This window comes from Labeo rohita, chromosome 1, assembly GCF_022985175.1.
Source record: "Labeo rohita strain BAU-BD-2019 chromosome 1, IGBB_LRoh.1.0, whole genome shotgun sequence".
Taxonomy (NCBI): Eukaryota; Metazoa; Chordata; class Actinopteri; order Cypriniformes; family Cyprinidae; genus Labeo; species Labeo rohita.
In genome coordinates, this window is record NC_066869.1 from 45727135 (window position 1) to 45750782 (window position 23648).

The following is a 23648-nucleotide window of genomic DNA, read 5'->3' on the forward strand; positions in this document are numbered from 1 at the left end:
ATACAAATCAACAATGGACCTTGCAAGTGTCTATAAAACACATGATATCAAGATTGTCACTTCACAGAAACCACCGAAATGAGTTTCATAATGCAAGAAAACAATAACCTAAGCCAATTTGCTATTTATCTTAACTTACGGGACAATTTTTAAAAATAATAACAATAATAAAGTGACTTTATACTGCAAAATAATAATAAAATAAATAAATAAAATAAAATAAAATAAAATAAAATAAAATAATAAAATATTAGATTATCATAATAATAAGCAAAATGTATAAATGCTTTCAAACATTTTCTATGGATGTCATATTTTAAACCGTTTGACAAAAAAAAAAAAAAAAAAAAAAAAAAAAAAAAAAAAAAAAAAAAAAAAAACACCTTATATTGCAAAATAAAATAAAATAAAATAAAATAAAAATAGAGATGGGTGATGCAATAAAACAATAATGTAAATAGGATATTACCATTACATTAGATAGATAGATAGATAGATAGAAATAAATGTTAACTCTTTGTTTAGATGATCATAATAACACACAAAATGTATAAATACTTTAATATATTTTCTGTGGATGTCATATTTTAAAATTGGACGGCCGTTTCTAGGAAAAAAACACTTGATACTGCAAAATAAAAATAAAAATAAAAATAAAAAAAATAAAATAAAATAAAATAAAATAAAATAAAATAAAATAAAATAAAATAAAAGAATGGGAGTTATGGGTTTGGAACAAGCTGAAGAAAAGAAAAGAAAAGAAAAGAAAAGAAAAGAAAAGAAAAGAAAAGAAAAAGAAAAGAAATAGAAAATGTAAATTTGTAATTACCTTAATTACCTTGATTTACCTTAATTAATGATAGATAGATAGATAGATAGATAGATAGATAGATAGATAGATAGATAGATAGACAGATAGATAGATAGAGCACAAAAATGAGCAAATAAATAAATACATACTTACATAAATAGAGAGACATACTGTAAACTTTTCCCTGGGAAAGTTGAAAAGTTGAAGACACAGCCAGGAACTTACCACGTCTTAACACTTTGCATTATATGACCGATTCACTCGTCATACGGTATAGCTGTAGCATTACTACTCAGCTTTCATATGAGTTCTGCTCAGTAGCAACAATATTGACTTATTCATTTCCATGTGATAAACAGGTTCAGACATTAACAAATGACTCCGCCACTCTTATTTTCCTTGAGACACCGTGAAGCTAACAGCTTTAATTGAGGTTTTTGTGAGGGATTCTTGGGGTTTGCATCTCACAGAATGTTAATGAGCCACTGGCAACGTGAGGTCCATTATGCATACATCTACATGACCTTGTGCATTGCATTAAACGTGCTGAGAGGGGCCTGTCAAAGAGAAATCCCTTCAGGACTGCCCCGCTGGAATACTCTCCTACTTTATCAAACAGGCATTTCTGAAAGGCCATCACGGATCAATACACCCCATAAAATGCCTCCAAACATGTCCAGAGTTTGGTCTTAGTGTAATCTAATTAGTTAAAATTATGTGAGACATGGCTTTCATTTCATTTTTACAATTAATGTAAGTAAGATGGAATAAATAAATGTGATATTACCTTAATTACCTTAATTACTCTTTGTTTAGATTAAAAACAAAACAGAAATGACCTTATATTGTAAAAAGTAAAGAAATAAATGATTTATTTATTTATTTATTTACATTTGTATAATTAGACTGCACTTGTAAAATGTTGGCTAACATAGTAAGGCCTAAACATAATTTAGTTTTGTTTTTCAACAAGATGGTCAGTGAAAAAGAATCGAGGTACTTAACCTTTCAGAAGATGGTGATTATCAGCCTCCAATAAAATTTTATTTGAGCTGTTTTATTGTCTATTCATTTTATAGGGTCTGCAACCCTGTTACCAAAATGAAACCTTAATTTTTTCCTAGCAATGAATGCTTTAAATAAACACATAAACATCACAATTTTACAAACATCATAGAAACGTTTAAAAGCAAATCAATCTGTCTCTATCAAACGATGATGATGATGATGATTTTTATCTCTAATAATTTTGTTTTATATTTTAAAATATTTCAAATGTAAATAAATATTTAAATGAAAATAAATTAGTTTAAAATATCAATATAATCAAAATAAGCAAATTAAATACATTTATTTCAATTAATAATAACAATAATAATAATAATTATTATTATTATTATTGATACTACTACTACTACTAATAACATTTAATTTCAAATTTATTAATTTATTATTCATTTAATAATGATGATAATAATAATACTAATAATAATAATAATAATAACTATTACTACTACTACTACTACTACTACTAATAATAATAATAACAACATTATTATTATAACAATATAACAAAAAAAATTGATAGAGAAAAGCAAAAGGTAAGTTTTATAGTTCAATATATAGTAAAAATAAAATAAAACAAACAAATAAATAAATAAATAAACTTTTTTTTTTTTTTTGCCTCAGTAAATAATTTGTGGCCTTTAAATGTAAAGAATCTCTGTCGTATTAATGGAAAGTGTCCTTTTTCTACCTCCCTTTTCACCTTTCTAATAGACAATGAAAACACACTGACCGCCATCTCTGTCCTTCGTCTCAAACTGTGTGTCTTCTTACGTTATTCCTCAAACAAGCATAACACTGTCTTTTCACACGTGTTTATTGGATACAAAAGGCAACCTCGGGAGCTTTTACAAATGCACTCGAGGTCATCAAACTGTGAAGTCTGAAACCATCTTCCCTTGGCAAATGCTTCATCCACACTCAACACAAAAGCCAACCACAGTGATTTCTGTGGTATCTAACAACGTCATGCACATGCTAAAACACTTCAAAATCACACTTTTGTATCAAACAAGGTCATGGTCAGCAAGAAATTGATTTTGGGTTATTTAAGCTGTCGAACATTCATGAAAAACTCGAAGGAGCCAAAGAGTGGAAATGTGTTGGAAATCCAGTGAAGTGCTTGCTCAGCATCTGGAGGAGTCATTCACCACCAAGGTAAATGTTTCAATGACGGGAAGCCTTAAAAGAGTCGGTTTTGTTGGGTGATTTGCGCCTGAGAAACCATTCTTGAGAAAAGGCCAGCAGGAAAAGAGATTACAGCGTGCAATAGTCCAGAAAGCATGAAGTGACAAGCAATGGCAGCGAGTCCTGTGCAAAATTGAAATTTTTGGTTCATAAAGACTGCAGGATATCAGAAGAATAACTGATGAGATGAACACTGACGCCTGACAGCCTAGAAAAATTACGCATCGACGTGCCAAAGTGCACAACAGAGCACTCGAAATTCACATTAACATTTATTCATTTAGCGGATGCTTTTTATCCAAATTGATTTGAGATTCACGAAACGTTTGCCAAAGCAAAGCGCATTCTTACGAGGCCTTCTGCATCTCATTGAACTCTAACCCACCAACTACTAGGCCCACAGCTACTGAAAAATCCCCTGTTGCAAACCCATCAATGAGAAATTCATCTTCATAAACACGGCCCACGGAGGTGACTGATTCTCGGCTCCCCGGAGCAGGGACTTTTGTTGTGAGAGACACATAAATAGTTCAAATGCTATCGTGTGGTAGAGCTGCTCTTTGTGTTGTAGTTCAAGCTGTGTTGACAAATGTTTTGTTGGGGTGTTTTTTTTTGCTCGCTGCTCGCTGCTCTCTGTCCTTTGGCATTCAATATCTTTGACCGGGAAACATTTAGCAGTCTAAAGAGGGACAAAAAGCAATGAATGCAGTATATTTTCAGAACTAAAGTCTCTAATGTAGTGCTGAAAGACTCAACAGGAAGTAGAGTGGATGTAATGCTTTTTCACAAAGCAGTTAAGAGAGGCAAAGCTAGGGGCAATACTATCCTTTTTTCCCTGCATATCTCACAAACTACCATAAATCTGCTGACCAAGAAATATATACATATGTGTGTGTGCTTCATTTGTACCCTGCATTATGTGCACAAAATCTCCCCACAAAGATGGCAATATCCAAAGTCCTTGTGGGGACATTTTTGGTCCCCACAGGGAAATAAGCTTCTAAGTCATACGGAATGAAGTTTTTTTTTTTTTTTTTTTTTTTTTTTAAATCTACAAATGCAGAAATGTTGTGTGAGGGGTAGGTTTAGGGTCGGAGAATTATTAGAATTATTATATTATTATTATTTGATAATAATCACAACAGTTTCTTGAGGAAATCATCATATTAGAACTACATTGTAAAAAACAATTTGTTGAGTCAACTTAAAATAATTTGTAACCTGGCTGCCTTAAAATTTTATTCAACTTGAAATGTTAAATTATACTAAGTGACAACTTAGATATTTGAGTTGAATCAACTTAAAATTTTAAGGCAGCTGGGTTACTTACCAATCTGTTAAGTTTAGCAAACACAAATATCTAAGTTGTTACTTAGTACAACTTAACATTTCAAGTTGACTAAACTTATTTTAGTTGACTGAACTTAAAATTTTAAGGCAGCAGGGTAACAAATTATTTTAATCGACTCAACAAGTTGTGTTTTTTTTTTTACAGTGTAGATGAGTAAAGTTCATAAATGAACTTTGAAAGTTTACATAAGATGGATTAGATAGATGTTGATAGCATGATTTAGCATGTTGTTACCATGCTGCTAACATGTTGCTGGCATGTTTCTAGCATGATTAACAAGTTACTGGCATGTTTTAGTATGAATAGCATGTTGCTGGCATGTTTTTAGCATGGTTAACATTTTGCTAGAATAATTTAGTACATTGCTAACATGATTTGTTAGCATGTTGTTAGCATGTTTCTAATATAATTAACATGCTGCTGGCATATGGTTAAGATGTTGGTAGCATTTTGTTAACATGTTACTAGCATGTTGTTAACTTGATTAACATGTTGTTAGTATGTTTTTGACATAATTAGCAAGATGTTAGAATGTTGCAAACACAATAAACATTGTTAACATGACTAGTATAATGTTATCGTGTTGTTACCATGTTGTTAGCATGTTCTAACATGATTAAGGTGTTTTTAACATAATTAGCATGTTGGGTGTTGTTAACATGCTTTTAGCACGATTAGCGTGTTGCTATTATTTTTATAACATGTTTCTTGTATGATAAACATGTTGCTAGCATGTTTAAGTATAGTTAACGTTGTTTGCATGTTTTTAGCATGGTTAACATTTTGTTAACATGTTTAACATGTTGCTAACATGTTTTAGCATGATTAGCATGTTGCACATATGTTTCTAGTATGGCTAACATGTTGCTAGCATGTTTTTAGCATGATTATCATTTTGTTAACATGACTGACATGTTGATAACATGTTTTAGCTTGATTAACATGTTTCTATTATGATTAGCATGTGCTAGCATGTTTTTAGTATAGTTAACATGTTGCTAGGGTGTTTTTAGTATGATTTGCATTTTGGCAACATGTTGCTACCATGTTGTTAACATGAATAGCATATGTTGATAACATGTTTCTAACACAATTAAGATGTTGCTAATATGTTGCTAGCATGTTTCTAGTATGATTAGCATGTTGCTATCATGTTTATAGTATGATTAACATGTTGATAACATATTAAAGTATGGCTATCATGTTGCTAGCATGTTTTTAGCATTTTCTCATTTTGGCAAAATGGTGCTACATGATTAGCATGTTTTAACATGAATAACATGTTGCTAGCATGCTTCTAGTATTAGCATGTTGCTATCATGATCCTAGCATGTTTCTAGTATGGTTAACATGTTGCTAGCATGTTTTTAGCATTTTCTCATTTTGATAATGTGTTGCTGCCATGTTTTTAACATGATTAGCATGTTTCTAGCATGTTGTTACCCTGAATAACATTTTGTTAACATGATTTATGTGTTAACGTGTTTTGAACATGATTAGCTAGTTGTTAACATGTTGGTAGCATGACAAGCATGTTGTTACCATGATTAGTATGTTGTTAGCATGTTGAAGCCTGATTGGCATGTTTTTATCAGGATTTGTATGTTAACATATTTTTAGCATGATTAATATGCTTTTATCATGTTGGTAACATGATTAGCATGTTGCTAGCATGATTAGCATGATGCTAACATGCTTTTTGTATGATTAGCATGTTGTTAGTATCATTATATACTGCTATCATGTTATTGATATGTTGCTAGCTCGCTTCTAGTATGATCAACATGTTGCTAAAATGTTTTAGCATGTTCAAAACATTAACATTAACAACTAGCTCAACCCAGCTTTAAACCACCCAAACTTATTAAAAAAGAAAAAAAAAATCAGGTCAGTTTAACGGATGCCATCAGATTTTGTTACTGTGAAGCAAAATCAGCAAAGATCAGGGGCTTTTGTTGCAGACTGTAGTCACAGACTTAAAATATGAAAAAGCAGCAAGCTTCAGACGTGTAGTGTACACTCGGCTTAGGGAGTCATCACACTACAAATCCGGCTTCACAGACAGTACATTTCCAGCTCAAAATGGCCTATGAAACTTTGTGATGAGACTGCGGCATTGCTTTTGATTATCAAAGTTAATATTTACTCGTATTTTTGCAAGGCTTTCTAATGCAACTGCCTGGAAGATGTTTTCTAGAAAACTAGGATGTTAAAGTCATGCTTTTACAGACACAATTTATTTGTGCACGAGTAAGCCAGGTGCAGAGGAACTGCGTGTTCAGCTGGGAAGAGCACTATCAGCGGCACCCCAAACATATGCTCCTGCATTTGGATCAAATCCCAGTTTGTATTTATCATTCACATGAAGACAAATGAGAGGAAAACATCTCAGATTAAATATCGACTCCTGCTTTAAACTCTTGCATGGTCAAATTCATGATATATTGTTGTTATTAGTAGTAGTAGTATTGCTTATATGAGAACGAAAGGAAGACTCCCGTATTATTATTTAAAAGGAATAATAAGCAGTGCTGGCAGAATGAATGTGGGTGAGAGAACTGTTTAATGAGAACAGAACGATAAGAGAAACCCCAGCTGTGATTTAGATTTGATTTTGTGATGCTCTGTATAAGGCAGAAACTGAAAATGAAGAATAAAAAAATGTCTTAAACACAGTATATTTCTGATATATTATGACATCTGATGTAAACAGGAATAAAGAACTAGTTCACTAAGAAAAAAAAAGGAGTAAATGACTTCAATTTTTAAAAATAATTAAACAGAAAAACTGAATAAATTAACATTAATCAAGCACAGTCAGCCCTGCTCCAGCTGCAATGTGTGTGTGTGTGTGTATATATATATATATCAGTTGTGCGCGGTGGTGTTCTGCAATGAGGAGGCAGAGTCCTCAGAGTTTTTATTTTTTATTTTTTATTTTTGAATCAAATGTAAATTCATGTTCCTGTAACATTTTCTTGGTGAAATAAACTTATACTATCATAAAGAAAAAAATATTTTTACATTAACAATGTAATCAATATTCTATTTATAAAACCCACATATATGACCCTGGACCACAAAGCCAAAATAAGGGTCAATTTTTCGAAATTTTGAAATCTGAAATCTAAGGGTGCCATAAAATCTAAATATTGAGAAAATCACCTTTAAATTTGTCCAAATTAAGCTCTTAACCATGCATATTACTAATCAAAAATTAAGTTTTGATATATTTACAGTAGGAATTTTACCAGATATTTTCATGGAACATGATCTTTCCTTAATATCCTAATAATTTTTGGCATAAAAGAAAAATCAATAATTTTGACCCATACAATGTATTTTTGGCTATTGCTACAAATATTCCCCAGCGACTTAAGACTGCTTTTGTGGTCCAGGGTCACATATGAATTTCATCAAATTAGTGTTTCTAACAATTTCACAATTATTCCAAAAATAACAAGGCAGTAAAAATTTCTATTATACTTTTTAATAGTAAATTTACACCTATTTTTTTTTTTTTCAGACCATCAGTCAGCAAAGCTCGGTAAATAAAGGTCAGAGACAGAAATTTACTTTAACTCACTAAAAACTCCCACAGTAAAGTCTTATGTTGGCTAAACAAAGTGGTTATATTTAAGTGTGTTAGTTCTTTACTTACTTTTTAAAATTAGTCTTCCCACTATAATGCGCCATTATATTGTTCATTCAGATTAATTTGCGAACACAGAACGTGCAGGAATGCTAGAGGTGGGATTTATTGGATGAATCAATCACAGCCGATCATAACCAGTCAAATCCAATCAACTCGCTCTAAATTTACCTGCTGGTGTTCCTGTTGGTCCATGCTTCTTTAGAAAAACGAGTGATTTATACACTTTTTATTGTTATATTTTGTAATATTGGCAAGGTTTTATTTTTTACTACGACTTTTTTTTTCTCATCCAATATTTTGAGGAGACACTGCCTCCCTTTTCTCCTCGGAGGAAACACTCCTGATGTGTGTGTTTATATATGTATAATTGTGCACACACACTTTTTTTTGTATTACTTACAGAAGGTTAGAAGTAGGCTACAGCCTCTTGTAAAATATCTTAGAATGACACTGCAGTTTTTAGGGCCGCTCATCAGTGAGGTGCCAGTACCAGACATAATGTGGGCTCACAAGTGCTCTTCACTTTAGGATAAAAGGACCTCTATTCTGTGGGGGATCGAGAGAAAAATAGAACTTTTAATGCTATTCTGGGTCAGGCAAAAACACCTGAAAACTTTATATTAAAACATGGTTTATTTTACACTCTAAGGAGAGGAAAAAAAAAAAAAAAACATATATAGGGTGGATTTCTGTGAGTATTTCAGATTCCAATCCTTCTGAATGAATAGATTTCAATGATTGTACAGCTTAAACATTAACATGTTGTGAGATTTGAATATTCCCCCTTGAGGAAGACCATTTTGTGGCCCATTGAAAGTGGTTATTAGCTAGTAACATTTGCTGCCCAATGAGTCACACAGTCAATTAAACTTACAGACTGAAAATATTTTAGAGCAGAGAATAAGTAGAAAAATGTACATTAATTCTACAGTTTGCATTATAGGAGTTTTTCAGTAATTTTTAAGTACTGCCGACAATTTTAAGTGACAATTTAGTAAAATTTAATGATATCCAAAAATGCAACAAATTAATATTTATTAGAGTAATCATTCAAATTAAATACATCATGTTAAAGTAAAATACAATTTTATTAATATTTATCTGTATATTTTATTCCAGTTTTAGCCCTTATAGAAGCAGCAGTCTGTAAGAAAGAGAGAAATATGTAAGTAGTCTTACAAACCAGAAATAATTCTCAATGCATTGTATCGCATGATATTTAGGTTCTTTGCACATTAAAAGCTCACTTTCACTGTCAGCAACTGAATTAACCAATGCAATCAAAATTATAACTTACATTAATATGGCAAGTTAGATAAAGCATGTCTTTAAGAACCAAAGAACTTAAACAATACCCAATTAAACATTTAAAGTCTTGATTTTATCATCAAAACCTCATGCTGACCAGCAGCAGCCACCCTATTAACAGCATCTCCACCATAAAATCATAAAATACAGGAGTTGTGACACCAAACTGACTTCGTAATTCATGCAGACTCAGCAGGCGATGATAACATGGCTATCACTCATATCTGCTGTGTTACTCACTGACAGAAAACAATGTTTGAAAGCGATTATCAGACCTGAAGGCTCCCAGAGCGGTGAGACTGATGGTTCAGCCGTATCTATTGATGGCTTCCTGAAAAGACTGAGAAAAGAAAGAACAGCAACTGCCTTCAACCCACAGCAAAATAAAAGAAAATACATTAGAGGACAATGTGTAAATCGAATCCATCTACTTTATTGTTTGTTACAACCATATCAGAATAGGAGGCTTATGGTTAATTATTCCGGTGCAGCCTGTAAATATTGATTTTATTTTCTCTAGTTGTTCATATCTTTGAATTATTGTAGTGCAGAAGCTTAAGTCAGCATAAAATTGCATTCATAACCCAGTTCACTGCTATAAAGTGACTATATATATATATATATATATATATATATATATATATATATATATATGAGTAAAACAAACAAAAATGCATATTTAAGAAAAGCAAAAATATAAAAATATGGTCAATTTTGATTTCACAGTCCTTGGAATGGGGAATTTGTTGAAATTTAGAAAACAGACTCTGATCTACACTGACTATAGAGACAGATCTATCAGATCTACACTAGTTGTGTATATATATATATATATATATATATATATATATATATATATCATGTTAAATCAGATAGCCACATATTAAACCATACAAGCAGTATGTTAAAAAGTGTTAAAACATGCTAACAACATGCTAAAACATGCTAGCTATTGTAAATCATGCTAGCAACATGGCAAACCATACAAGCAGTGTGTAAAAAATGGTAGCAAAGTGTTAAAACACGCTAACAACATGCTAAATCATGCTAGCTATTCTAAATCATGCTAGCAACTTGTTAAATCAGGCTAGCTACATGCTAAACCATGCTAGCAGCATGTTAAATCAGACTAGCAACATATTAAACCATACAAGCAGTGTTAAAAAGGTAGCAAATGATAAAACATACAAACAACCCTGGTGAAAAAAACAGCATATGCTGGTAGGAATGTTTTGATGCTGGTTTAAGCTGGTCCTTAGCTGGTTTATGCTGGTCCTTGACCAGCAACATGACCAGCATAAACCAGCAACATGACCAGCATAAACCAGCAAAGGACCAGCATAAACCAGCAACATGACCAGCATAAACCAGCAACATGACCAGCATAAACCAGCAACATGACCAGCATAAACCAGCAAAGGACCAGCATAAACCAGCAACATGACCAGCATAAACCAGCAAAGGACCAGCATAAACCAGCAACATGACCAGCATAAACCAGCAAAGGACCAGCATAAACCAGCTAAGGGCCAGCATAAACCAACAAAGGACCAGCATAAACCAGCAACATGACCAGCATAAACCAGCAACATGACCAGCATAAACCAGCAAAGGACCAGCATAAACCAGCAACATGACCAGCATAAACCAGCAAAGGACCAGCATAAACCAGTAAAGGACCAGCATAAACCAGCTAAGGACCATCATAAACCAACAAAGGACCAGCATAAACCAGCAACATGACCAGCATAAACCAGCAAAGGACCAGCATAAACCAGCAAAGGACCAGCATAAACCAGCAACATGGCCAGCATAAACCAGCAACATGACCAGCATAAACCAGCAACATGACCAGCATAAACCAGCAACATGACCAGCATAAACCAGCAAAGGACCAGCATAAACCAGCAACATGACCAGCATAAACCAGCAAAGGACCAGCATAAACCAGCAACATGACCAGCATAAACCAGCAACCCAGCATAAACCAGCAAAGGACCAGCATAAACCAGTACCAGCATAAACCAGGACCAGCATAAACCAGCCAGCATAAACCAGCTAAGGACCAGCATAAACCAACAAAGGACCAGCATAAACCAGCAACATGACCAGCATAAACCAGCAACATGACCAGCATAAACCAGCAAAGGACCAGCATAAACCAGCAACATGACCAGCATAAACCAGCAAATGACCAGCATAAACCAGCAAAGGACCAGCATAAACCAGCCAGCATAAACCAGGACCAGCATAAACCAACAAAGGACCAGCATAAACCAGCAACATGACCAGCATAAACCAGCAACATGACCAGCATAAACCAGCAAAGGACCAGCATAAACCAGCAACATGACCAGCATAAACCAGCAAAGGACCAGCATAAACCAGCAACATGACCAGCATAAACCAGCAAAGGACCAGCATAAACCAGCAAAGGACCAGCATAAACCAGCTAAGGACCAGCATAAACCAACAAAGGACCAGCATAAACCAGCAACCAGCATAAACCAGCAACATGACCAGCATAAACCAGCAAAGGACCAGCATAAACCAGCAACATGACCAGCATAAACCAGCAACATGACCAGCATAAACCAGCAACATGACCAGCATAAACCAGCAACATGACCAGCATAAACCAGCAACATGACCAGCATAAACCAGCAAAGGACCAGCATAAACCAGCAACATGACCAGCATAAACCAGCAAAGGACCAGCATAAACCAGCTAAGGACCAGCATAAACCAACAAAGGACCAGCATAAACCAGCAACATGACCAGCATAAACCAGCAACATGACCAGCATAAACCAGCAAAGGACCAGCATAAACCAGCAACATGACCAGCATAAACCAGCAAAGGACCAGCATAAACCAGCAAAGGACCAGCATAAACCAGCTAAGGACCAGCATAAACCAACAAAGGACCAGCATAAACCAGCAACATGACCAGCATAAACCAGCAAAGGACCAGCATAAACCAGCTAAGGACCAGCATAAACCAGCAAAGGACCAGCATAAACCAGCAACATGGCCAGCATAAACCAGCAAAGGACCAGCATAAACCAGCAACATGACCAGCATAAACCAGCAAAGGACCAGCTTAAACCAGCATCAAAACATACCTACCAGCATGACCTTTTTTTTTTTTTCAGTGACTGGTTTTAGCTGGTTTCCCAGCCTGACCAGCCAAGATCAGCCTGACTATCTAGGGAAGTGGCCAAACCCTTCTAAAAACCAGCCTGCTGACCAGCTATGACTAACTGGTTTTAGCAGTTTTTTCAGCAGGGAAACCATACAAGCAGTGTGTTAGAATGGTGGCAAAGTGTTAAAACTTGGTAGCAACATGCTACTTTATGTTAGTAATGTGCTAAAACATGTTAGCAACATTTTAGCAATGTGGTACACCATGTTAGTATCATTTTACTCGCTTTCCAACTTTAAACTTTTCATAGTTAGGGTTCAAACTTTCAAACAAGGCTTTGTTTAGCCAACTTCAGAGTTTGTCTACAAACTAAAACTTTTTCTTACAGTTTGTTACTTGCATTTCTTTGTTATTATTTGTGAAATTCATTGGTAGCAATTTCTGAGTGAAAACCATGTTTTTCAGTGTATACTGTATCTGCTTTTTGTAGCACTAGAATCAGAACAATAAAACAAATCAGTGCATTTAAAATGTAATACGGATACAGTGTCTGTGAACTCAGTCCTTTTATGAAATTTCCATGCCTGTTTTGATAATGTGACAGTTGTTCCATACACCGAGATGCTCTTCACGATTTCCCCTCTTTTGAAGTATATCGCACGCACCTGTAAAGAGTGAATAATAACACACACGGGTAATGCTGACATGACATTTTCTACAAATTACAGACATTTTGACGGAGGCACATTAAACAATGCTCTTGACAGCCGAGTGCTGATTTTGTCGGATCCTCTGACAGGGCCCTAAAAAGCTTTTGGGAAAGGGTATTTCTTCAAAGGTTACAGCTGACATTTTTACATTCCAGACCTGTCACAAATTACAAAAGAGATATTTTGGTCCACCAGCAGGCAAATCTCTTCTCTAGAATATGACATCTAAGTGGATTGCTTGGGCCAACAACCGCAAATAAAATTTTATGGGCACATTATGGTGTATCGGTGTTGTATTTTAGATTTAAAGCTCCTGCAGAACTGTCAGAAATATTAAATGGCATTTAATAAGTAAAGAAAAAACATCCTAGTGCATGCCATTCAAAGTTGCACTCACTCATGTAAAAACATCCCTTGCAAACTTTTAAAGTTGGATGTGGCATATTCCTGCTTTATTTGTTTGACTTACAATCACATTGCGTTCTGTTGTCTGATGCTTGTACGATTACCTATAAATGGACAAAATGACAGTGCTAGCATTTGTTTTGCAGGTGTGCAATTATCAACCTAGAACATCACTTACTGTGATTTATACACCTGCAGATGTTAACTAAAGCAGTAATGTACTAACTTTGAGTATTTAATGCATTTTATTTGAGTGAATGTTTATGCATAACTGTGATGGAAAAAGTGCATATGCATCTCAATAAATCAGGCTGACAAATTTCTCTGAACGAATTTAATTCCTTAGAGCTGTTGAATTTTTTAAATCAGAAAGATTTCCTTTAAATGAAAATTAATTTTAAAGGAATAGTACATGTTGGATAGCCTGATTAAATTTTAAGCAAATTTTCATGTTTGAGTGAAATCTGTTTTGAATCGCACATATTGGCATTATGATTCCTCTTGCATATGTAGTATGAAAATCATGTTTACTTTCTGCTGCTTTTACAATTGTATGCATTTCCCCTCTTTTTAAATATTAATACATCACTACACTTGAAAAGAGCAATTATTTTATAAACATACCCGAACTTAATCATTATGTTATGCTGTATATTTAGACATCAGTTATATGACAAAAACAGGTTTTGGATTTGTGAGGTAAAGTTAGAAGTTTATCGTAAAGAGTTCAGTGTTCAGTATTAGTTAATTTCTTTCCTTTAGATCTGGGCTGGGTTTCTGGAAACCAGGGGTTTCCCATCATTTATTCATACGGCCAATGTGGCTGTTCAAAATCAGATAGTCTTTTTGATCCTCTTTTCCTATGTGGGATATTTAATATTTATTGCACCATTGCCCATTAATGTGCCAGGCCTCTTTTTTAGGCTGAAACACTACTTCGCCTGTTATAGTAATAAAAAAAAAGTTGTTAAGGGGAAAATAAAAGAGGATTATTGAGAGAAATGAGTTTAGATTATGGATTTATGGCACAGCACATAATTGCGTTCGAGCTCAAGGTTGAGCGTGGCAAACTTTGCTTTATAAACGTCTGTTCTCTTCATAATTCCTCATGCAAAGTGTGATTTTAATTAATGACAACGGCTAATGATAGTAAGCATGCAGTCTAAAAAAGGCAAATCCATAAAAGAGTTTTCTCACATTTTTTCTCTTGGCAAGCCAGAAGTCTGCTTTAATCAGAAGCAACTTAAATAAAAGTATTTTCACATTTTGAATTAGTTGTTTTAAAGTACACTTGGCTTGCATTTACACTGTCATTTAGCGGATATTCTCATCTAAAGCAACTTTCAAAAGGGCTTTAGCTTAACGTATAAGAAGATTTCGACTTTGTACACTGGTCAGTATGAAATAAATATGGAAGTTTAAAAAAAAAAAAAAAATATATATATATATATATATATATATATATATATATAAATATATTATTTATTTAAAAAAATAAAATAAAAAAACATTGCGTGAACTCAGAATTTCATTAAAAATGTCAAATTTGCAAGATGTAAACCTGAAATTGTGAGAAAAAAGTCAGAATTTAGAGTTTATATTTCAGAGTTTATAATTCTGATAGTCTTATAATTATAATTCTTATAATTCTCGCAATTGTGAGATATAAAGAAGATATATAAGAATTTTTTGAAGTAGTCAAATTATTATTCATTTAAAATAATTAATAAAATATGATTGATTATAATTAATAACATATTTTTAAATAAACAAATAAAAGAAATCAAAAGAGTTTAGTTTATTAATGCATTTTTAACTTGACTGTCAAATGGATAAAACCATTTTATTTGCAATTTAATCATTTTATAAAATATTTTCGTTACAGATATAAAATGAATTAAATAACAAATTGTTTTAAATATGTCTATATATTTAGCAGCTTGAAAAGTTATGTTTTTTGTTTGTTTGTTTGTTTGTTTGTTTAAATTAAGTTGAACTGGGGCATTCTTGTAGCAGTAAAGACAGTCAATAAAACTTTAAATTGGCCAATAAATAAATGAAAAAATAAAAACAAACAAACAAACAAACAAACAAACAAAATAAATAAATAAATAAATAAATAAATAAATAAATAAATAAATAAATAAATAAATAAATAAATAAAGGCATTTTGAACTATATTGGGGAACTGATAAAAGCATTTTATTTGTGTAAAAATGTTAAATAATGTACATTCTTAAATATGTCTATAGCATATTTTAGCAGTTTTTTACTGGGGCTTTATAGCAGTAAAGACATCATAAATTATGTTATCATTCTATATATATATATATATATACATATATATATATACACATATATATATATATATATATATATATATATATATATATATATATATATATATATATATATATATATATATATATATATATATATATATACATATATATATATATATATATATATATATATATATATATATATATATATATATATATATATATGTGTGTGTATATGTGAGTTAATTAAAGTACAAATATATGTGTATATGTGAGTTAATTAAAGTACAAATAAAATGCTTTTATCTGTTTGTCAATCTATTTAAAAATGCCTTTATGAATTAAGCAGTTTTTCTGTTTATATATATATATTTCTGTCTATATATATATATATATATGTATGATTAATTAAAAACAAACAAAAAATAATAATCCACTTTAAATTGGCAAATAAACAGAAAAACTGCTTAATTCATAAAGGCATTTTTAAATAGATTGACAAACAGATAAAAGCATTTTATTTGTACTTTAATTAACTGATAATTAATAATTCTTATAGATTAAAAAAAAATAATAAACAATATACAGTTTTAAATATGATGCAGATGTCTTAAAAAACATAATTAAAAAAAAAGAAAGTAATAAAAAATAAGACTAATTAATATAAAAATAGCCACTTTAATTAATCAAATTAATGTATATATATGTGTGTGTAAAAACGGTTTAATTAATTTATAAGGCCATTTTTAACTACATTGGCAAATTGATGTTTGTACTTTAATAGTAGTTTAATCATTTATAATTCTTACATGCATTACATAATATACAGTTTTAAATATGTGCATATATTTAGTAGTTTGAAAAGCAGTTTTAATTACGTTGAATTGTACTGGGGCTTTATTGTAGCAGTAAAGACACAGAAGATGTCAATACGACTGTCTGATAAGACATTTCTTCTGTTTCCTAGTATTCAAGCATGAGCACTGATATCCACCCACACATTTTCAGCATGTGGATGTTTTCAAGGCGCGGAGGATCACTGTTTAATTTCAGCAGCTCTAGACAGCTCAGGGAAGCGCAGAGCTGTTGATAATAGACTGTATTGGTTGATCATCCTCAAAATAAAAAGAAAAGTTCAGGAGTTCTGGCTCCAACTTGACTTTAAAGTCACAGAGACGTGAAAGTGTCACAGGTAGTCTTTGGTGTAATACATCAAGGGACAGCCAGGCCAGAACAAGCAGCCACAGAAGACAACCATGGAGTAGCAGATAAGAGACTCTTTTGCTGAGATGAAAGATGTCTTTTGTGTGAACTCTTCGTCTTGAGTCAGGAGAAATGACTAATACGCCTCAAAGTGAAAATGCAGAGGCATCACAAAAACGCACAGCTGCGAAAGTCGAAAAACTACAGAGAGAATCGACCAATCAGAGAAGCTGCTGTTTCCATGAGACGTCCATGTGTCAACAAATGCTAGACATTAAATGTGATCGATTCAAAGTTTCTGTGCTGTTTCCAAATTCTAAAGAGAACCGCAGCGTCCAGCGCTATGTGAAGTTAAACACTCAGTTTGAAACTGCTTCACTTAATTATTTCCCAGTTGTGTACCATATTTCCTTCAGAACTGATAAATTATTGATTTGATTCAGTTCAAAATTGTTTAGCTCTTTTTCACCAGAAAACATTAGAAGCAGTTTTGCACCCCATGATAAACAAACACTGCATTAATATTAGGGTCATCTGTGACTGGGCCAGTTTCACATGGGGAAGTTGGACATTTTAACAAAGGCTGTATCTCGTGTGTGAGTGTATATATACATACAAGCAGACACTCAGTGCATGATGCAGTTCAGTTACATTGAAAGAATTTTGCACGCATACATACTGTAAAGCATATGCAGGATCAACTGTAAATGTGATTTTGTGGGAATAAATTGTTTAAATTCTCTGTTTGGTAAATGATCAAACAGGAATGGTCAAGTAAAAGTTGAAATGTATGTGATTTGAAAAACTGAATATATATAAAAAAAAAATCTTGAGAAAAAGCCATACAAATACACATTGGCTTCAAGCCATTATTTTAAGTTCAACTAAATTAAAATGAGAAATGTTATCTTGGAAACTAGTCGAAATTAAACTGTGGGATATTATTATATAATATAAATATATAAATGTTTTTTTATTTATTATTATTTTTTTTAATTTCATTTAGCATTTATTTTATGTCAAGTAAAGAAAATATTATTCATATAAGAATGTACTACTTGAGTTAATAATAATAATAGCACTTACAATAAAGTGTCATTTGTTAACATTAATGTATTAACTTAAATGTACAATGAACAATACATTTATTACACTACTTATTTTTTTTGTTAATGTTAGTTAATAAAAATACAGCTGTTCATTGTCTGCTCATGTTAGTTCACAGTACATTAACTAATGTTACCAATAATTAAGCGTTACCAGTAATAATAAAAACAGCTAACTTCATTTCATATAAAAGTAAACTATAATACATTTTCATTTAATTACAATTAAACACATTTAGTTTACGCAAGTATAAATTATATTATATTATATTATATTATAGTTTTAAATTATATTATTTCTGTAATAAGTGCTCTTTTGAAAATATGCTAAAGTATACTTCTTTTCAAAAGGAGTGGGCAATGTTTTACATTTCTAATTAGTTTATACACTTTCATTTAAATCTGAAATCAAATACGCATTTTGAGTGTAACAGTTTAGCAGTAATTATTCATAATTAATCATAATTAAAAAAAAAAAAAAGTTCTGCTTTAGTTTTAGTTATTTTAGTGCACTAAGTTCAACCAAATTAAAATGAGATATTAAAATGTTGACTTGGCAGCTAGCTGAAATAAAAAGTTCTTACGTTTATTTTTATTTTAATTAATGATTATTTTATATAAAGTAAAGAAAATGTTTTTTTCTATATAAGAACATACTTGAATTATACTTAGGTTAATAATAATAATAATAATAATAATAATAATAATAATAATAATAATAATAATAATAATAATAATAATAATAATAATAATAATATAATAGCTAACGCAATTTAATATAAAGGTAAACTATATTACATTTTCATTTAATTAAACGTTTAGTTCACGCTTAAGTATAAGTTATATAAATTATAGTTTTAAATGATATTATTTCTGTAATAAATGCTCTTTTAAAAATAGGCTAAAGTATGCTTCTTTTCAAAAGGAGTGGCAATGTTTTACATTTCTATTACTATTTTCTACACTTTCATTTCAATATGAAGTTAAATACACATTTTGAGTGTTTCAAAATAGTTTTGCAATATTTTATTTATTTTTTATTTTTTTGTAGTCTGGTTTGTGTCTATACAAAAAATACATTTAAAAAACAAACTTAATCTGAGAAATATTCACAGAGTAAAAAGTGTGACAGTCTCAGGAAACTAGTTACTCCCAGCCTTTTGCAGTCTCAACAAATCTAAAATGAGCAACCAACCAGCAAGATCCTGAGATCTCTCACTCAATACGTATAAGTTAGTTATTTTTTATTGCCATGTCAGCATCTAAGGTTCTCTTCATGGCAAATACTGAGTTGAAATAATACAAGATTTACAAACAAAATAAAACCAAATAAGCACATGAATACAGCAGATAAAATTATGGCCGCGGCTATTTGCACTAAGTGTAAATAGCGATAGAGGCTATTTACACTAAGTGAAAACAGCATATTTTCTAAGTGATAGATGCTATATAAACTAAGTGCAAATAGCGTTGGATGCTATTTACACTAAGTGCAAACAGCAATAGATTCTATTAACACTATGTTATAGCAGGATTTTCTGTTATTTATACTTGTTCCAAATAGTGGCAATTATCTGCACCTCAGTATTGTAGTACATTATAAAACAATATGGAATAATAACGTATTGAGTGTAAATTATTAAAAGGATGCCACCTTATTAGGACAATAAAGCTCTCTCTACACCTATCCTAACCCTGATACTTTATTTTTTGTAACTTTTTGAGTATTTCCTTCATTATAATAGAGAATAAATGCCTTTCCGACGTGCATGTGAGATTTGAAAAGGGAGAAAAAAAAAAAAAAGTAGTGTTGACTGCCACAGTTTAAATAGGCGAGCTATTTGCACTAAGTGTAAATAGACACTCTGTAAAATTATACAAGATTTTACATTTTAAATTAACATATAATAAATAAACTAAAATCTTTTCAGGTAAAATCTGTACTTCATTTAAAAAAAAAAAAAAGGTTTTCTACTTGCATTAAAACCGGGAGAGTCCACTAAAATGTGTTTAATGGAAAGGTGGGTCTTGCAGAATGTGCATAATGTTGGGTCTTTGCCTTAAGGCAAAAAAGGAATGAGTCAATCTTATATGACGATGTTACATCTCATGAACACCACTTGAGCAAATCTTGTTTTAATGGAGATCTAAAGTCTCTGACATTTCAGGATGGATTTCATATAATTTATTGTTTGAACATGTATCCCATACCTCTTGTCACTTATTCAATATACAATGATTGATTGTACTGTAGGTTTAAGGTCTGATGGAGGAATTTGACACTCTTCAACTTCCTTTGTAGCCGTATCAGCTCGCTCATTTTCCTGAAAGCCCAACATGAATTGGAACCCAACAAAAGATGACCCTAAAGCACTTCCATGTGTATAAGAAATAAAATATAGTTCATGTGGATCATGTGGATTTCATCAAAAATGAACAGAAGTGGTATACAGTATTGTATAAAAGCATCATGTACTTCCCAAGCAGACATTTGACATCAAAGACAGGGAGGCCATGTTATTTATTTATATTCCCTGTATCTGACAAGTACAGTAAATGTATGTTCAATGTAAAGTGTTTCAAAGCACCGTAAGCGTCATGCCACCACATGAAAAGGTCTAGCTGCTAGGCAGCAACAAAAGTGTTCACAGTAAAAGATGAAAACATGTATCTGAGCTAGTACATCTGAGCTAGGTCCTGGCGACTGCTTTGATACATTGACATGAGAGAGAAAGAGAAAGAGAGAGAGAAATGGCTGAATGTGGGTTCACAAAACTTTATCATCTGTGGATGCTCTTGGTGAATTTAAAATTGGCTGGAGAACTGAGATATCATGAAGACCTGTAGTTTCGGACTACACTGAAAAATGTTGATTTCACATCTCTGAATCAACCTAAATACATTCATTTATACCAGCAAAACTAATTTTATGACTTAGAAATAACTATTTAAGGTAATAATAGCAGGTTACCACTTTGATGACAACCTTTTTGATGCATACAGAAATGTAATATGTGACATTTATTGCCCTCAGCAGAGGCATTGGCATGCATTAACTATACCTTTTATGCAAAACTGACAAGGTAAATATAAATTAGAAATGTTCTGTCCCGTTGCTTTGCACTCTAGAAGACATCCTTTGTGAGGCAAAACAGTGTGAAAAATCACAAAAAGCAGAAGCAAAGTTGGACTTGCCACTACAAAGACAGATGAATTTGCATAAGTCTTGCAAATTGTCTGGTAATCATTAGCTGTGCTTTGAAGGGCAATGACTAATGGGGTCAAAGTTTAAGCTGTTTGAATTTTGAGTGCCGCATAACAATGCTTGTACTATCGCTGATGCTGATGCTTTGAGTTCAATACACTTGGAAACGCAGAATCAGTCAAGTGTATTTGAATAAGGGGAAGGTTCTTTACTGTAAGTCTGTTCAGCTCAATCATAAATTAAAATGCATGCTCACTATGTAAAATGTCTTTAGATTATTTGTATTTAGAATGAGAGAAAAAAAAACAAAAAAAAAAAACAAAAACAAACATTTCTTGACTAGAAGGCATGTATGTTAAAATTACCATTACTAATGAGGCACAAATGTTGTATTGTAACATATGTGAACTATGTATACATCAAAACAATTGGGGGGGAAAAAAAGTGTTTCCACAAATAAATAAGTAAATAAGTAAATACATACATGCATACATACAAATTCAGCAGCACAAAATATATTTTAACAGAAAACTAGCAATTAAAAAAAATTGTAGCAATTTAGTAATTTAAAATAATAATATGTGACCCTGGACCACAAAACCAGTCATAATTTTGAGATATATACATCATCTGAAAGCTGAATAAATAAGCTTCTCATTGATGCATGGTTTGTTAGGATATTTGGCCGAGACAGAACAATTTAAAAATCTGGAATCTGAGAGTGCAAAAAATAAAATAAAATTAAATTAAATTAAAAAAATAATAATAATAATAATAATTATTATAAAATAAAATATTAAAAATATTGAGAAAATCACCTTTAAAGTTGTCCGAATGAAGTTCTTAGCAATGCATATTACTAATCCAAAAATAAGTTTTAAAATACCTGGAACATGATCTTTACTTAATATCCTAACGATTTTTGGCATAAATTAAAAAAAATCTATAATTTTGACCCATACAATGTATTTAGCTATTGCTACAATTATACCTGGACTATTTAAGACTGGTTTTGTGGTTTAAAAAACCTTACAGACCAGAATATTTTAAATGGTAGCATATATTGTTTTTAATGTAATTCACATTTCTTATTATCTGTGAAAACTCTAGATAAAGTGTCATTCCTTTTTTCCTGGGTTTTTCCAGTGTACCTTTATTGCCAGCAAGTGTCTGAACACTCGCCATTTCATTTTAAGGACATTTTTGTACAATAAAATGCTGGTATTATACTGGGTCACCATTTCATGCAAAATTTGGCTCCTGAAGCAGAACCAATTGAGAACCACCATTCAGCCAGTATTGTGTACTCAGTATATATGCCCTTTTTAAACAAGTATGCATGAATGGACTACATTATTCAGAAAGAGACTGATAAGGTCATGTCGAACAACCTTCAGACTGTTTTAGGGTGAAGAATTGCTAGTTTAGTTAAGGTGAAACTCCTGAATTCCTGAATAATTCATGTATGCATGCAATGGCAAGTGACCGTGTCAAGCAGTAAGTGCATATACACAGAGCATGTGAAATGCATATATTTTTTAACTTACCAACTATACTGGCACTTTCAGAACACAGTCACAGTCACATTTTGTCCGCATTAGTCTCCCTGGGGGACTGAAAAGAATGGGTTGCTTAGATTAATGTACAATGACCAAATTAGCGTGGGAGAAATTAAGAGGCAAAGTCATGTCAGGAAGATTAAGCAACTCAACGTGTCTTGTAATTTAACTGGCTTACAGTGTTTACTGGCTGTTAAATGAATCCTGGCTCTCATTTAAGGTTCAACAGGTGTTTAATGTGATCCAAAATAAAGGTTTAAAAAATGCTTTTGGTTTTGGAGTGCTACTTTAGCCTGCAATGGGATTTAAATAAGCTCTGGTAATGTTTTGGATTTACATGAGGAATTTTTTAAAAGGTCATGAAGTGTTTTTTTTTTTTTTTTTTTTTTTTTCTTATTTTACTTTTTAGTTGTATGAATCCACGTCGGCATCCAAATACAGGCTGTAAAACAGTGCCAAAATTTTAGCAGTTCACGTGACAGACAGAAAATGAGTGTTTTGGTTATTTATGCTTACATCTACTTCTCACAAAGATTTCATAAGAGAACCCAAATATTTTTACATGCCAACAAACTTCTTATTCATAATTGTATTTTTTTAAGCTAATGAAAACGTTAAAGTCTGAGAAATCAGCTATTCAAAAATATTCAAGATT

General features: G+C 32.0%; 1 long non-coding RNA gene across 1 annotated transcript in view; it reads right to left on the bottom strand.

Moving 5' to 3' along the window:
* LOC127170853 (uncharacterized) overlaps positions 1-23040 on the bottom strand; it is an 81594-nt gene extending 58554 nt beyond the window's left edge. Inside the window, exon 1 of the long non-coding RNA XR_007828415.1 lies at positions 22982-23040. This is a non-coding gene — a long non-coding RNA (uncharacterized LOC127170853). The remainder of the gene's footprint in view (positions 1-22981) is intronic.
* Positions 23041-23648: the final 608 nt, after the last annotated feature.